Source organism: Danio rerio, chromosome 9, assembly GCF_052040795.2.
Source record: "Danio rerio strain M-AB ecotype USA chromosome 9, GRCz13ab, whole genome shotgun sequence".
In the NCBI taxonomy this organism is placed as follows: domain Eukaryota; kingdom Metazoa; phylum Chordata; class Actinopteri; order Cypriniformes; family Danionidae; genus Danio; species Danio rerio.
In genome coordinates, this window is record NC_141029.1 from 15,730,526 (window position 1) to 15,747,953 (window position 17,428).

Below are 17,428 nucleotides of genomic sequence, written 5' to 3' on the forward strand. Positions count from 1 at the left end.
GCCTAAAATGGTTGCTAGGGAGTGTCTACAAATTTGTTATGTCACTACTTAATACCGACTTGATAAACCGAGTAAAATGAGCCAACTCCCAAGCTTCTACGACTCTCTAATCTAGATATCAATGTCAGCCATTTTGTGTCCATGTTAAGTCTATGGGGATTTTGGGGGTTACTTTCTTGCCCCTCATGGGGGCAGTGTACCCCCACCCTCTTTGAAAAATCATAGCACACCTCTCATCAACAGGCCGGTCGATTTGACACCTCACTCATCATTCTAGGGCAAAAAATGCGGGCGGAGTTGCGCGCCGAAGTTTTGAAAAAGTGAACAGTAATAGTAACACTAGAATTGTACATTTCCTAAAGGAAATGTGAGTGGGGTTTGCGTGGCAAATCGATGGGGTACAATGTATTTGTTTTGGTTGCTAGGGTGTTCTGAATGGTTGCTAAGGTGTTCTGAGTGGTTGCTAGATGGTTGCTAAGGTGTCCTAAGTGGTTGCTAAGGCGTTGCTAGGCGGTTGCTATGGTGTCCTGAGTGGTTGCTAGGTGGTTGCTAAGGTGTTGCTAGGTGGTTGCTAGGGTGTTCTGAGTGGTTGCTAGGTGGTTGCTAAGGTGTTGCTAGGCGGTTGCTAAGGTGTCCTAAGTGGTTGCTAAGGTGTTGCTAGGTGGTTGCTAGGGTATTCTAAGTGGTTGCTAAGGCGTTGCTAGGTGGTTGCTAGGGTGTCCTGAGTGGTTGCTAGGTGGTTGCTAAGGTGTTGCTAGGCGGTTGCTAAGGTGTCCTAAGTGGTTGCTAGGTGGTTGCTAAGGTGTTGCTAGGTGGTTGCTAGGGTATTCTAAGTGGTTGCTAGGCGGTTGCTAGGGTGTCCTGAGTGGTTGCTAGGTGGTTGCTAAGGTGTTGCTAGGTGGTTGCTAAGGTGTTGCTAGGCGGTTGCTAAGGTGTCCTAAGTGGTTGCTAGGTGGTTGCTAAGGTGTTGCTAGGTGGTTGCTAGGGTATTGTAAGTGGTTGCTAGGCGGTTGCTAGGGTGTCCTGAGTGGTTGCTAGGTGGTTGCTAAGGTGTTGCTAGGTGGTTGCTAGGGTGTCCTGAGTGGTTGCTAGGTGGTTGCTAAGGTGTTGCTAGGTGGTTGCTAGGGTGTTCTGAGTGGTTGCTAGGCGGTTGCTAGGGTGTTCTGAGTGGTTGCTAGGTGGTTGCTAAGGTGTTGCTAGGCGGTTGCTAAGGTGTCCTAAGTGGTTGCTAGGTGGTTGCTAAGGCGTTGCTAGGTGGTTGCTAGGGTATTCTGAGTGGTTGCTAAGGCGTTGCTAGGCGGTTGCTAGGGTGTCCTGAGTGGTCGCTAGGCCCTTACTAAGGCGTTACTAGGCGGTTGCTAGGTGGTTGCTAGGCGGTTGCTAGGGTAATTTGGGTGGTTGCTAGGCAGTTGCTAGGGTACCCTGGGTGGTTACTAGGCAAGCCTCACATACATGCCTGATGAAATATTTATACTTAGTAAGCATTTCTAGCAAGTTACAGTACATAGCTAGTCAATATTAGCATGTAGCTAGTCACTGCTAGCATGTGTAGCATATAGGAAGTTCAGTTTGCTAGCATGAGTCAAACGAGCCAATCCCCAAGTCTCTACGATGTTCTGATGCCGAGATATAGCTGTTGATGAATGGTTGTTAGGGTACTCTGTTTTGTTGCTATGGGCGAGGTTACAGAGTGAACTTGAATGTGGTTGGCTGTCCAAGTCAAATGAGCCAACCCCCAAGTCAATAGGACACTGCTAAGCAAAGATATGCATGTAGAGCAGTTATAATGGCAGTCTATGGGACCAGTTTGGGGGCGTGGCTTGTGAGATTCATTATCATATTGAGATGCTCGTTGGTTGTCTGAGTCAGATGAGCCATCCCCCAAGCCAATAGGACACTGCTAAGCAAAGATATGCATGTAGAGCAGTTATAATGGCAGTCTATGGGACCAGTTTGGGGGCGTGGCTTGTGAGATTCATTATCATATTGAGATGCTCATTGGTTGTCTGAGTCAGATGAGCCATCCCCCAAGCCAATAGGACACTGCTAAGCAAAGATATGCATGTAGGGCAGTTATAATGGCAGTCTATGGGACCAGTTTGGGGGCGTGGCTTGTGAGATTCATTATCATATTGAGATGCTGATTGGTTGTCTGAGTCAGATGAGCCCACCCCCATGTCTCTATGACACTCCTATGTAATGTTATAGATGTGTGACCTTTATAATGGAAGTCAATGGGATCTGCAATGGGACATCCCACCCCATGTTAAGTCAATGGGGCACTTATTAGGGGTCTTGAAGTGGTTTGGGGGGGCGTGGCTTGTGAGCTTCAAAATCATAATGAGATGCTGATTGGTTGCCTGAGTCAAATGAGCCCACCCCCAAGTCAGTATGACACTGCTATGTACTGTGATTGACATGTGACATTTATAATGGGAGTCAATGTAATGAATGGGAGTCAATGGGCCCATGTTAAGTCAATGGGACCACTTTGGGACGTCCTAGCCCCCCAGGGGTACAACTTATACCCCCCTGCGTGGTATGTTCTCACTTAGGCTGCAACCCCCTACAGCTGTTGCGAATCCCATATTTCTACGAAATTCACACTCGGCGCTGTGATTCGTCAAAGTTCGGCTCAATGTTAAGTCTATGGGATTTTGGGGGGGGTTTTTTGGCCCCTGCGGGGCCAAAAAACCCCCCACCCCTTATAAAAGTCATAGCACACCATTCCCGATAAGACCGGGCGATTTGAGCCCACTTTCAAGGGTCTGGGACGAAAGCTGCGGGACGAGTTACGCGCCGAAAAACGTACGGAAGAAGAAGAATAATAATAATAAGTATGGAGAATAACAATAGTGGACTTTGCCTAAGGCAAACCCCACTAACTAGAATTGTACATTTCCTAAAGGAAATGTGAATGGGGTTTGCGTGGCAAATCGATGGGGTACAATGTATTTGTTTTGGTTGCTAGGGTGTTCTGAATGGTTGCTAAGGTGTTCTGAGTGGTTGCTAGATGGTTGCTAAGGTGTCCTAAGTGGTTGCTAAGGCGTTGCTAGGCGGTTGCTATGGTGTCCTGAGTGGTTGCTAGGTGGTTGCTAAGGTGTTGCTAGGTGGTTGCTAGGTGGTTGCTAAGTTGTTGCTAGGCGGTTGCTAAGGTGTCCTAAGTGGTTGCTAGGTGGTTGCTAAGGTGTTGCTAGGTGGTTGCTAGGGTATTCTAAGTGGTTGCTAAGGCGTTGCTAGGCGGTTGCTAGGGTGTCCTGAGTGGTTGCTAGGTGGTTGCTAAGGTGTTGCTAGGCGGTTGCTAAGGTGTCCTAAGTGGTTGCTAGGTGGTTGCTAAGGTGTTGCTAGGTGGTTGCTAGGGTATTCTAAGTGGTTGCTAGGCGGTTGCTAGGGTGTCCTGAGTGGTTGCTAGGTGGTTGCTAAGGTGTTGCTAGGTGGTTGCTAGGGTGTCCTGAGTGGTTGCTAGGTGGTTGCTAAGGTGTTGCTAGGTGGTTGCTAGGGTGTTCTGAGTGGTTGCTAGGCGGTTGCTAGGGTGTTCTGAGTGGTTGCTAGGTGGTTGCTAAGGTGTTGCTAGGCGGTTGCTAAGGTGTCCTGAGTGGTTGCTAGGTGGTTGCTAAGGTGTTGCTAGGTGGTTGCTAGGGTATTCTGAGTGGTTGCTAAGGCGTTGCTAGGCGGTTGCTAGGGTGTCCTGAGTGGTCGCTAGGCCCTTACTAAGGCGTTACTAGGTGGTTGCTAGGTGGTTGCTAGGCGGTTGCTAGGGTAATTTGGGTGGTTGCTAGGCAGTTGCTAGGGTACCCTGGGTGGTTACTAGGCAAGCCTCACATACATGCCTGATGAAATATTTATACTTAGTGAGCATTTGTAGCAAGTTACAGTACTTGGCTAGTCAATATTAGCATGTAGCTAGTCACTGCTAGCATGTGTAGCATATAGGAAGTTCCGTTTGCTAGCATGAGTCAAACGAGCCAATCCCCAAGTCTCTACGATGTTCTGATGCCGAGATATAGCTGTTGATGAATGGTTGCTAGGGTACTCTGTTTTGTTGCTATGGGCGATGTTACAGAGTGAACTTGAATGTGGTTGGCTGTCCAAGTCAAATGAGCCAACCCCCAAGTCAATAGGACACTGCTAAGCAAAGATATGCATGTAGAGCAGTTATAATGGCAGTCTATGGGACCAGTTTGGGGGCGTGGCTTGTGAGATTCATTATCATATTGAGATGCTCATTGGTTGTCTTAGTCAGATGAGCCATCCCCCAAGCCAATAGGACACTGCTAAGCAAAGATAATGCATGTAGGGCAGTTATAATGGCAGTCTATGGGACCAGTTTGGGGGCGTGGCTTGTGAGCTTCATTATAATATTGAGATGCTGATTGGTTGTCTGAGTCAGATGAGCCCACCCCCATGTCTCTATGACACTCCTATGTAATGTTATAGATGTGTGACCTTTATAATGGAAGTCAATGGGATCTGCAATGGGACATCCCACCCCATGTTAAGTCAATGGGGCACTTATTAGGGGTCTTTAAGTGGTTTGGGGGGGCGTGGCTTGTGAGCTTCAAAATCATAATGAGATGCTGATTGGTTGCCTGAGTCAAATGAGCCCACCCCCAAGTCAGTATGACACTGCTATGTACTGTGATTGACATGTGACATTTATAATGGGAGTCAATGTAATGAATGGGAGTCAATGGGCCCATGTTAAGTCAATGGGACCACTTTGGGACGTCCTAGCCCCCCAGGGGTACAACTTATACCCCCCTGCGTGGTATGTTCTCACTTAGGCTGCAACCCCCTACAGCTGTCGCGAATCCCATATTTCTACGAAATTCACACTCGGCGCTGTGATTCGTCAAAGTTTGGCTCAATGTTAAGTCTATGGGATTTTGGGGGGGGTTTTTTGGCCCCTGCGGGGCCAAAAAACCCCCCACCCCTTATAAAAGTCATAGCACACCATTCCCGATAAGACCGCACGATTTGAGCCCACTTTCAAGGGTCTGGGACGAAAGCTGCGGGACGAGTTACGCGCCGAAAAACGTACGGAAGAAGAAGAATAATAATAATAAGTATGGAGAATAACAATAGTGGACTTTGCCTAAGGGCAAACCCCACTAACTAGAATTGTACATTTCCTAAAGGAAATGTGAATGGGGTTTGCGTGGCAAATCGATGGGGTACAAAATGGTACTAAACTGGGCAATAGAACAACATGCAAATCGACTTGCTAGCATCATGCTAATATGATTAGCATGTAGCTAGCATGACGCTAATCATGTTAGCATCATGCTAACAACATGCTAATCGAGTTGCTAGCATCATGCTAACATAATTAGCATGTAGCTAGCATGATGCTAATCGTGTTAGCATCATGCTAGCAACATGCTAATTGACTTGCTAGCATCATGCTAATATGATTAGCATGTAGCTAGCATGATGCTAATCGTGTTAGCATCATGCTAACAACATGCTAATCGAGTTGCTAGCATCATGCTAACATGATTAGCATGTAGTTAGCGTTATGCTAATCGTGTTAGCATGATGCTAGCAACATGCTAATCGAGTTGCTAGCATCATGCTAGCAACAGTGCTAGGGTGCACTGAGTGGTTGCTAGGTGGTTGCTAAGGCGTTGCTAGGTGGTTGCTAGGGTATTCTAAGTGGTTGCTAAGGCGTTGCTAGGCGGTTGCTAGGGTGTCCTGAGTGGTCGCTAGGCCCTTACTAAGGCGTTACTAGGCAGTTGCTAGGTGGTTGCTAGGCGGTTGCTAGGGTAATTTGGGTGGTTGCTAGGCAGTTGCTAAGGTACCCTGGGTGGTTACTAGGCAAGCCTCACATACATGCCTGATGAAATATTTATACTTAGTAAGCATTTCTAGCAAGTTACAGTACTTGGCTAGTCAATATTAGCATGTAGCTAGTCACTGCTAGCATGTGTAGCATATAGGAAGTTCCGTTTGCTAGCATGAGTCAAACGAGCCAATTCCCAAGTCTCTACGATGTTCCGATGCAGAGATATAGCTGTTGATGAACGGTTGCTAGGGTACTCTGTTTTGTTGCTATGGGCGAGGTTACAGAGTGAACTTGAATGTGGTTGGCTGTCCAAGTCAAATGAGCCAAACCCCAAGTCAATAGGACACTGCTAAGCAAAGATATGCATGTAGAGCAGTTATAATGGCAGTCTATGGGACCAGTTTGGGGGCGTGGCTTGTGAGCTTCATTATCATATTGAGATGCTCATTGATTGTCTTAGTCAGATGAGCCATCCCCCAAGCCAATAGGACACTGCTAAGCAAAGATATGCATGTAGGCCAGTTATAATAGCAGTCTATGGGACCAGTTTGGGGGCGTGGCTTGTGAGCTTCATTATCATACTGAGATGCTGATTGGTTGTCTGAGTCAAATGAGCCCACCCCCGTGTCTCTATGACATTCCTATGTAATGTTATAGATGTGTGACCTTTATAATGGAAGTCAATGGGATCTGCAATGGGACACCCCATGTTAAGTCAATGGGGCACTTATTAGGGGTCTTTAAGTGGTTTGGGGGGGCGTGGCTTGTGAGCTTCAAAATCATAATGAGATGCTGATTGGTTGCCTGAGTCAAATAAGCCCACCCCCAAGTCTGTATGACAGTGCTATGTACTGTGATTGACATATGACATTTATAATGGGAGTCAATGTAATGAATGGGAGTCAATGGGCAATGTAAAGTCAATGGGGACCCTTTTGGGACGTCCTAGCACCCCAGGGGTACAACCAATACCCCCTTTCAGGGTATGTTCTCACTTAGGCTGCAAGCCCCTACAGATGTTGTGAATCCCATATTTCTATGACATTCAGAATGGACGCAATGATTGGTTAAAGTTCGGCTCCATGTTAAGTGAATGGAGACTTTGGGACGTCCTAGCTCCCCAGGGGTACAACATTTACCCACTTTCGGGGTGTGGTTTGAAGCCTCCTATAACCCTCTCGAGATGTCGCGAATCCCATGTCTCTACGATATTCACTGTTGGCGCTACGGCGATTTCCGGGAATAGTATCTACGAGTGTCTAGAAAATGAATGGGAGTCTATGGGGCCCATGTAAGTCAATGGGGACCACTTTGGGACGTCCTAGAGCCCCAGGGGTGCAACTTATACCCCCTTGCGGGGTATGTTCTCACTTAGGCTGCAGCCCCCTACAGATGCTGTGAATCCCATATTTGTATGAATTTCACACTTGGCGCTATAATCTGTCAAAGTTGGGCGTAATGTTGAGTCAATGCGTTTTGGGGGGTGGTTTTGGGGCCCCTGCGGGGCCCCAAAACCACCCACCCCTTATAAAAGTCATAGCACACCATTCCCGATAAAGACGCACGATTTGAGCCCACTTTCAAGGGTCTGGGACGAAAGCTGCGGGACTAGTTACGCGCCGAAAAAGTGTACGGAAGAAGAAGAAGAAGAAGAAGAAGAATAACTAGAATTGTACATTTCCTAAAGGAAATGTGAATGGGGTTTGCGTGGCAAATCGATGGGGTACAAAATGGTACTAAACTGGGCAATAGAACAACATGCAAATCGACTTGCTAGCATCATGCTAATATGATTAGCATGTAGCTAGCATGACGCTAATCATGTTAGCATCATGCTAACAACATGCTAATCGAGTTGCTAGCATCATGCTAACATAATTAGCATGTAGCTAGCATGATGCTAATCGTGTTAGCATCATGCTAGCAACATGCTAATTGACTTGCTAGCATCATGCTAATATGATTAGCATGTAGCTAGCATGATGCTAATCGTGTTAGCATCATGCTAACAACATGCTAATCGAGTTGCTAGCATCATGCTAACATGATTAGCATGTAGTTAGCGTTATGCTAATCGTGTTAGCATGATGCTAGCAACATGCTAATCGAGTTGCTAGCATCATGCTAGCAACAGTGCTAGGGTGCACTGAGTGGTTGCTAGGTGGTTGCTAAGGCGTTGCTAGGTGGTTGCTAGGGTATTCTAAGTGGTTGCTAAGGCGTTGCTAGGCGGTTGCTAGGGTGTCCTGAGTGGTCGCTAGGCCCTTACTAAGGCGTTACTAGGCAGTTGCTAGGTGGTTGCTAGGCGGTTGCTAGGGTAATTTGGGTGGTTGCTAGGCAGTTGCTAAGGTACCCTGGGTGGTTACTAGGCAAGCCTCACATACATGCCTGATGAAATATTTATACTTAGTAAGCATTTCTAGCAAGTTACAGTACTTGGCTAGTCAATATTAGCATGTAGCTAGTCACTGCTAGCATGTGTAGCATATAGGAAGTTCCGTTTGCTAGCATGAGTCAAACGAGCCAATTCCCAAGTCTCTACGATGTTCCGATGCAGAGATATAGCTGTTGATGAACGGTTGCTAGGGTACTCTGTTTTGTTGCTATGGGCGAGGTTACAGAGTGAACTTGAATGTGGTTGGCTGTCCAAGTCAAATGAGCCAAACCCCAAGTCAATAGGACACTGCTAAGCAAAGATATGCATGTAGAGCAGTTATAATGGCAGTCTATGGGACCAGTTTGGGGGCGTGGCTTGTGAGCTTCATTATCATATTGAGATGCTCATTGATTGTCTTAGTCAGATGAGCCATCCCCCAAGCCAATAGGACACTGCTAAGCAAAGATATGCATGTAGGCCAGTTATAATAGCAGTCTATGGGACCAGTTTGGGGGCGTGGCTTGTGAGCTTCATTATCATACTGAGATGCTGATTGGTTGTCTGAGTCAAATGAGCCCACCCCCGTGTCTCTATGACATTCCTATGTAATGTTATAGATGTGTGACCTTTATAATGGAAGTCAATGGGATCTGCAATGGGACACCCCATGTTAAGTCAATGGGGCACTTATTAGGGGTCTTTAAGTGGTTTGGGGGGGCGTGGCTTGTGAGCTTCAAAATCATAATGAGATGCTGATTGGTTGCCTGAGTCAAATAAGCCCACCCCCAAGTCTGTATGACAGTGCTATGTACTGTGATTGACATATGACATTTATAATGGGAGTCAATGTAATGAATGGGAGTCAATGGGCAATGTAAAGTCAATGGGGACCCTTTTGGGACGTCCTAGCACCCCAGGGGTACAACCAATACCCCCTTTCAGGGTATGTTCTCACTTAGGCTGCAAGCCCCTACAGATGTTGTGAATCCCATATTTCTATGACATTCAGAATGGACGCAATGATTGGTTAAAGTTCGGCTCCATGTTAAGTGAATGGAGACTTTGGGACGTCCTAGCTCCCCAGGGGTACAACATTTACCCACTTTCGGGGTGTGGTTTGAAGCCTCCTATAACCCTCTCGAGATGTCGCGAATCCCATGTCTCTACGATATTCACTGTTGGCGCTACGGCGATTTCCGGGAATAGTATCTACGAGTGTCTAGAAAATGAATGGGAGTCTATGGGGCCCATGTAAGTCAATGGGGACCACTTTGGGACGTCCTAGAGCCCCAGGGGTGCAACTTATACCCCCTTGCGGGGTATGTTCTCACTTAGGCTGCAGCCCCCTACAGATGCTGTGAATCCCATATTTGTATGAATTTCACACTTGGCGCTATAATCTGTCAAAGTTGGGCGTAATGTTGAGTCAATGCGTTTTGGGGGGTGGTTTTGGGGCCCCTGCGGGGCCCCAAAACCACCCACCCCTTATAAAAGTCATAGCACACCATTCCCGATAAAGACGCACGATTTGAGCCCACTTTCAAGGGTCTGGGACGAAAGCTGCGGGACTAGTTACGCGCCGAAAAAGTGTACGGAAGAAGAAGAAGAAGAAGAAGAAGAACTAGAATTGTACATTTCCTAAAGGAAATGTGAATGGGGTTTGCGTGGCAAATCGATGGGGTACAATGTATTTGTTTTGGTTGCTAGGGTGTTCTGAATGGTTGCTAGGGTGTTCTGGGTGGTTGCTAGGTGGTTGCTAAGGTGTTGCTAGGCGATTGCTAGGGTGTCCTGAGTGGTTGCTAGGTGGTTGCTAAGGTGTTGCTAGGTGGTTGCTAAGGTGTCCTAAGTGGTTGCTAGGTGGTTGCTAAGGTGTTGCTAGGCGGTTGCTAGGGTGTCCTGAGTGGTTGCTATTTGGTTGCTAAGGTGTTGCTAGGCGGTTGCTAAGGTGTCCTAAGTGGTTGCTAGGTGGTTGCTAAGGTGTTGCTAGGGTATTCTAAGTGGTTGCTAAGGCGTTGCTAGGCGGTTGTTAGGGTGTCCTGAGTGGTTGCTAGGTGGTTGCTAAGGTGTTGCTAAGTGGTTGCTAGGCGGTTGCTAGGGTGTTCTGAGTGGTTGCTAGGTGGTTGCTAAGGTGTTGCTAGGCGGTTGCTAGGGTGTTCTGAGTGGTTGCTAGGTGGTTGCTAAGGTGTTGCTAGGTGGTTGCTAGGGTGTTCTGAGTGGTTGCTAGGTGGTTGCTAAGGTGTTGCTAGGCGGTTGCTAAGGTGTTCTGAGTGGTTGCTAGGTGGTTACTAAGGTGTTGCTAGGCGGTTGCTAGGGTATTCTGAGTGGTTGCTAAGGCGTTGCTAGGCGGTTGCTAGGGTGTCCTGAGTGGTCGCTAGGCCCTTACTAAGGCGTTACTAGGCGGTTGCTAGGTGGTTGCTAGGCGGTTGCTAGGGTAATTTGGGTGGTTGCTAGGCAGTTGCTAGGGTACCCTGGGTGGTTACTAGGCAAGCCTCACATACATGCCTGATGAAATATTTATACTTAGTGAGCATTTCTAGCAAGTTACAGTACTTGGCTAGTCAATATTAGCATGTAGCTAGTCACTGCTAGCATGTGTAGCATATAGGAAGTTCCGTTTGCTAGCATGAGTCAAACGAGCCAATCCCCAAGTCTCTACGATGTTCTGATGCCGAGATATAGCTGTTGATGAATGGTTGCTAGGGTACTCTGTTTTGTTGCTATGGGCGAGGTTACAGAGTGAACTTGAATGTGGTTGGCTGTCCAAGTCAAATGAGCCAACCCCCAAGTCAATAGGACACTGCCAAGCAAAGATATACATGTAGGCCAGTTATAATGGCAGTCTATGGGATCAATTTGGGGGCGTGGCTTGTGAGATTCATTATCATATCGAGATGCTCATTGGTTGTCTGAGTCAGATGAGCCATCCCCCAAGTCAATCGGACACTGCTAAGCAAAGATATGCATGTAGGGCAGTTATAATGGCAGTCTATGGGACCAGTTTGGGGGCGTGGCTTGTGAGCTTCATTATCATATTGAGATGCTGATTGGTTGTCTGAGTCAGATGAGCCCACCCCCATGTCTCTATGACACTCCTATGTAATGTTATAGATGTGTGACCTTTATAATGGAAGTCAATGGGATCTGCAATGGGACATCCCACCCCATGTTAAGTCAATGGGGCACTTATTAAGGGTCTTTAAGTGGTTTGGGGGGGCGTGGCTTGTGAGCTTCAAAATCATAATGAGATGCTGATTGGTTGCCTTAGTCAAATAAGCCAACCCCCAAGTCTGTATGACAGTGCTATGTACTTTGATTGACATATGACATTTATAATGGGGGTCAATGTAATGAATGGGAGTCAATGGGCAATGTAAAGTCAATGGGGACCACTTTGGGACGTCCTAGCACCCGAGGGGTACAACCTATACCCCCTTTCAGGGTATGTTCTCACTTAGGCTGCAACCCCCTACAGATGTTGTGAATCCCATATTTCTATGAAATTCACACTCGGCGCTGTGATTCGTCAAAGTTCGGCTCCATGTAAAGTCAATGGAGACTTTGGGACGTCCTAGCTCCCCAGGGGTACAACATTTACCGCCTTTCGGGGTGTGGGTTGAAGCCTCCTATAACCCTCTCGAGATGTCGCGAATCCCATGTCTCTACGAATTTCACTGTTGGCGCTACGGCGATTTCCGGGAATAGTATCTTACGAGTGTCTAGAAAATGAATGGGAGTCAATGGGCCAATGTAAGTCAATGGGAGCACTTTGGGACGTCCTAGAGCCCCAGGGGTACAACTTATACCCCCTTGCGGGGTATGTTCTTACTTAGGCTGCAACCCCCTACAGATGCTGTGAATCCCATACTTCTATGAAATTCACACTCGGCGCTGTGATTCGTCAAAGTTCGGCTCAATGTTAAGTCTATGGGATTTTTGGGGGGGTTTTTTGGCCCCTGCGGGGCCAAAAAACCCCCGACCCCTTATAAAAGTCATAGCACACCATTCCCGATAAGACCGCACGATTTGAGCCCACTTTCAAGGGTCTGGGACGAAAGCTGCGGGACTAGTTACGCGCCGAAAAAGCGTACGGAAGAAGAAGAATAATAATAAGAAGAAACCACAATAGTAAGAATGGACTTTGCCTAAGGCAAACCCCATTAATAATAAACCAGCCACAATAGTAAGAATGGACTTTGCCTATGGCAAACCCCATTAACTAGAATTGTACATTTCCTAAAGGAAATGTGAATGGGGTTTGCGTGGCAAATCGATGGGGTACAATGTATTTTTTTTGCCTGCTAGGGTGTTCTGAGTGGTTGCTAGGGTGTTCTGAGTGGTTGCTAAGGTGTTGCAAGGTGGTTGCTAAGGTGTCCTACGTGGTTGCTAGGTGGTTGCTAGGCGGTTGCTAGGGTGTTCTAAGTGGTTGCTAGGTGGTTGCTAAGGTGTTGCTAGGCAGTTGCTAGGGTGTTCTAAGTGGTTGCTAGGTGGTTGCTAAGGTGTTGCTAGGCAGTTGCTAGGGTGTTCTAAGTGGTTGCTAGGTGGTTGCTAAGGTGTTGCTAGGTGGTTGCTAAGGTGTTGCTAGGCGGTTGCTAAGGTGTCCTAAGTGGTTGCTAGGTGGTTGCTAAGGTGTTGCTAGGCGGTTGCTAGGGTGTTCTGAGTGGTTGCTAAGTGGTTGCTAAGGTGTTGCTAGGCGGTTGCTAGGGTGTTCTGAGTGGTTGCTAGGCGGTTGCTAAGGTGTTGCTAGGTGGTTGCTAGGGTATTCTAAGTGGTTGCTAAGGCGTTGCTAGGCGGTTGCTAGGGTGTCCTAAGTGGTTGCTAGGTGGTTGCTAAGGTGTTGCTAGGCGGTTGCTAGGGTGTCCTGAGTGGTTGCTAGGTCGTTGCTAAGGCGTTGCTAGGTGGTTGCTAGGGTATTCTAAGTGGTTGCTAAGGTGTTGCTAGGCGGTTGCTAGGGTGTCCTGAGTGGTCGCTAGGCCCTTACTAAAGCGCTACTAGGCGGTTGCTAGGTGGTTGCTAGGTGGTTGCTAGGGTAATTTGAGTGGTTGCTAGGCAGTTGCTAGGGTACCCAGGGTGGTTACTAGGCAAGCCTCATATACATGCCTGATGAAATAATTATACTTAGTAAGCATTTCTAGCAAGTTACAGTACTTGGCTAGTCAATATTAGCATGTAGCTAGTCACTGCTAGCATGTGTAGCATACAGGAAGTTCCGTTTGCCAGCATGCGTCAAACGAGCCAATCCCCAAGTCTCTACGATGTTCCGATGCTGAGATATAGCTGTTGATGAATGGTTGCTAGGGTACTCTGTTTTGTTGCTATGGCCGAGGTTACAGAGTGAACTTGAATGTGGTTGGCTGTCCAAGTCAAATGAGTCAACCCCCAAGTCAATAGGACACTGCTAAGCAAAGATATGCATGTAGGCCTATTTTAATGGAAGTCTATGGGACCAATTTGGGGGCGTGGCTTGTGAGCTTCATTATCATATCGAGATGCTCATTGGTTGTCTGAGTCAGATGAGCCATCCCCCAAGTCAATAGGACACTGCTAAGCAAAGATATACATGTAGGCCAGTTATAATGGCAGTCTATGGGACCAGTTTGGGGGCGTGGCTTGTGAGCTTCATTAACATATTGAGATGCTCATTGGTTGTCTGGGTCCAATGGGCCAACCCCTAAGCCTATATGACACTGCAATGCAAAGATATGCATCTAGCCCAATTATAATAGAAGTCTATGGGACCAGTTTGGGGGCGTGGCTTGTGAGCTTCATTATCATATTGAGATGCTGATTGGTTGTCTGAGTCAGATGAGCCCACCCCCATGTCTCTATGACACTCCTATGTAATGTTATAGATGTGTGACCTTTATAATGGAAGTCAATGGGATCTGCAATGGGACATCCCACCCCATGTTAAGTCAATGGGGCACTTTTTAAGGGTCTTTAAGTGGTTTGGGGGGGCGTGGCTTGTGAGCTTCAAAATCATAATGAGATGCTGATTGGTTGCCCTAGTCAAATAAGCCAACCCCCAAGTCTGTATGACAGTGCTATGTACTTTGATTGACATATGACATTTATAATGGGAGTCAATGTAATGAATGGGAGTCAATGGGCAATGTAAAGTCAATGGGAACCCTTTTGGGACGTCCTAGCACCCCAGGGGTACAACCTATACCCCCTTTCAGGGTATGTTCTCACTTAGGCTGCAACCCCCTACAGATGTTGTGAATCCCATATTTCTATGAAATTCACAATGGACGCAGTGATTGGTTAAAGTTCGGCTCCATGTAAAGTCAATGGAGACTTTGGGACGTCCTAGCTCCCCAGGGGTACAACATTTACCGCCTTTCGGGGTGTGGTTTGAAGCCTCCTATAACCCTCTCGAGATGTCGCGAATCCCATGTCTCTACGATATTCACTGTTGGCGCTACGGCGATTTCCGGGAATAGTATCTACGAGTGTCTAGAAAATGAATGGGAGTCAATGGGGCCTCATGTAAGTCAATGGGGACCACTTTGGGACGCCCTAGAGCCCCAGGGGTGCAACTTTTACCCCCTTGCGGGGTATGTTCTCACTTAGGCTGCAGCCCCCTACAGATGCTGTGAATCCCATATTTGTATGAATTTCACACTTGGCGCTATATTCTGTCAAAGTTGGGCGTAATGTTAAGTCAATGCGTTTTGGGGGGTGGTTTTGGGGCCCCTGCGGGGCCCCAAAACCACCCACCCCTTATAAAAGTCATAGCACACCATTCCCGATAAAGCCGCACGATTTGAGGCCACTTTCAAGGGTCTGGGACGAAAGCTGCGGGACGAGTTACGCGCCGAAAAACGTACGGAAGAAGAATAATAATAAGAACTAGAATTGTACATTTCCTAAAGGAAATGTGAATGGGGTTTGCGTGGCAAATCGATGGGGTACAAAACGGTAGTAAACTGGGCAATAGAACAACATGCTAATCGAGTTGCTAGCATCTTGCTAACATGATTAGCATGCAGCTAGCATGATGCTAATTGTGTTAACATCACGCTAGCAACATGCTAATCGAGTTGCTAGCATGATGCTAACATGATTAGCATGTAGCTAGCATGATGCTAATCGTGTTAGCATCATGCTAGCAACATGCTAATCGACTAGCTAGCATCATGCTAATATGATTAGCATGTAGCTAGCATGATGCTAATCATGTTAGCATAATGCTAACAACATGCTAATCGACTTGCTAGCATCATGCTAATATGATTAGCATGTAGCTAGCATAATGCTAATCGTGTTAGCATCATGCTAACAACATGCTAATCGAGTTGCTAGCATCATGCTAACATGATTAGCATGTAGCTAGCGTGATGCTTATCGTGTTAGCATGATGCTAGCAACATGCTAATCGACTTGCTAGCATCATGCTAATATGATTAGCATGTAGCTAGCATGATGCTAATCGTGTTAACATCATGCTAACAACATGCTAATCGAGTTGCTAGCATCATGCTAACATGATTAGCATGTAGCTAGCGTGATGCTAATCGTGTTAGCATGATGCTATCAACATGCTAATCGAGTTGCTAGCATCATGCTAGCAACAGTGCTATGGTGCCCTGAGTGGTTGCTAGGTGGTTGCTAAGGTGTTGCTAGGTGGTTGCTAGGGTATTCTAAGTGGTTGCTAAGGCGTTGCTAGGCGGTTGCTAGGGTGTCCTGAGTGGTCGCTAGGCCCTTACTAAGGCGTTACTAGGCGGTTGCTAGGTGGTTGCTAGGCGGTTGCTAGGGTAATTTGGGTGGTTGCTAGGCAGTTGCTAGGGTACCCTGGGTGGTTACTAGGCAAGCCTCACATACTTGCCTGATGAAATATTTATACTTAGTAAGCATTTCTAGCAAGTTACAGTACATGGCTAGTCAATATTAGCATGTAGCTAGTCACTGCTAGCATGTGTAGCATATAGGAAGTTCCGTTTGCTAGCATGAGTCAAACGAGCCAATCCCCAAGTCTCTACGATGTTCCGAGGCTGAGATATAGCTGTTGATGAACGGTTGCTAGGGTACTCCGTTTTGTTGCTATGGGCGAGGTTGCAGAGTGAACTTGAATGTGGTTGGCTGTCCAAGTCAAATGAGCCAACCCCCAAGTCAATAGGACACTGCTAAGCAAAGATATGCATGTAGTCCAGTTATAATGGCAGTCTATGGGACCAGTTTGGGGGCGTGGCTTGTGAGCTTCATTATCATATTGAAAAGCTCATTGGTTGTCTGAGTCCAATGAGCCAACCCCTAAGTCTTTAGGACACTGTTATGCAAAGATATGCATGTAGACCAGTTAAAATGGCAGTAAAAGGAACAGTTATTAAGGGTATTTAAATGGATTTGTGGGCGTGGCTTAAGAGCTTCATTATCATATTGAAAAGCTGATTGGTTGTCTGAGTCAGATGAGCCTTCCCCTAAGTCTGTATGACACTGCTATGCAAAGATATGCATCTAGCCTTATTATAATAGAAGTCTATGGGACCCATTTGGGGGCGTGGCTTGTGAGCTTCATAATCATATAGTGATGCTGATTGGTTGCCTGAGTCAAATGAGCCCACCCCCATTTCTCTATGACACTCCTATGTAATGTTATTGATGTGTGACATTTATAATGGAAGTCAATGGGATGTGCAATGGGACGACCCACCCCATGTTAAGTCAATGGGGCAGTTATTAAGGGTCTTTAAATGGTTTGGGGGGCGTGGCTTGTGAGCTTCAAAATCATATAGAGATGCTGATTGGTTGCCTAAGTCAAATAAGCCAACCCCTAAGTCTATGACACTGCTATGTACTGTGATTGACATGTGAGTCAAGAAATGAATGGGAGTCAATGGGCCATGTAAAGTCAATGGGGACCCCTTTGGGACGTCCTAGCACCCCAGGGGTACAACTTATACCCCTTTTTGGGGTATGTTCTCATACAGGCTGCAACCCCCTACAGATGTTGCGAATCCCATATTTCTACGAATTTCACACTTGGCGCTATAACGCTTTAAAGGTCGTCCCATTTCGCGGGGGCGTTAGTGCTGTTCTAGAAAAATGAATGGAAGTCAATGGGGCCCATGTAAGTCAATGGGAAAACTTTGGGACGTCCTAGAGCCCCAGGGGTACAACTTATACCCCCTTGCGGGGTATGTTCTTACTTAGGCTGCAACCCTCTACAGATGCTGTGAATCCCATATTTCTATGAATTTTACACTTGGCGCTATAATGTGTCAAAGTTGGGCGTAATGTTGAGTCAATGCGTTTTGGGGGGTGGTTTT

At 46.9% G+C, this 17,428-nt stretch overlaps 1 protein-coding gene and 1 long non-coding RNA gene across 5 annotated transcripts in view; one reads left to right on the forward strand and one right to left on the reverse strand.

Annotated features, from left to right (window-relative positions):
• pard3bb (par-3 family cell polarity regulator beta b) overlaps window positions 1-17,428 on the reverse strand; it is a 702,275-nt gene that overhangs the window by 556,471 nt on the left and 128,376 nt on the right. The window lies entirely within an intron of this gene.
• Window positions 2,884-12,249, forward strand: LOC147842303 (uncharacterized). The gene is made up of 5 exons (XR_015499272.1): window positions 2,884-3,348; window positions 7,969-7,989; window positions 9,921-10,050; window positions 10,223-10,351; window positions 10,611-12,249. It is a non-coding gene; the product is annotated as an uncharacterized LOC147842303 (long non-coding RNA).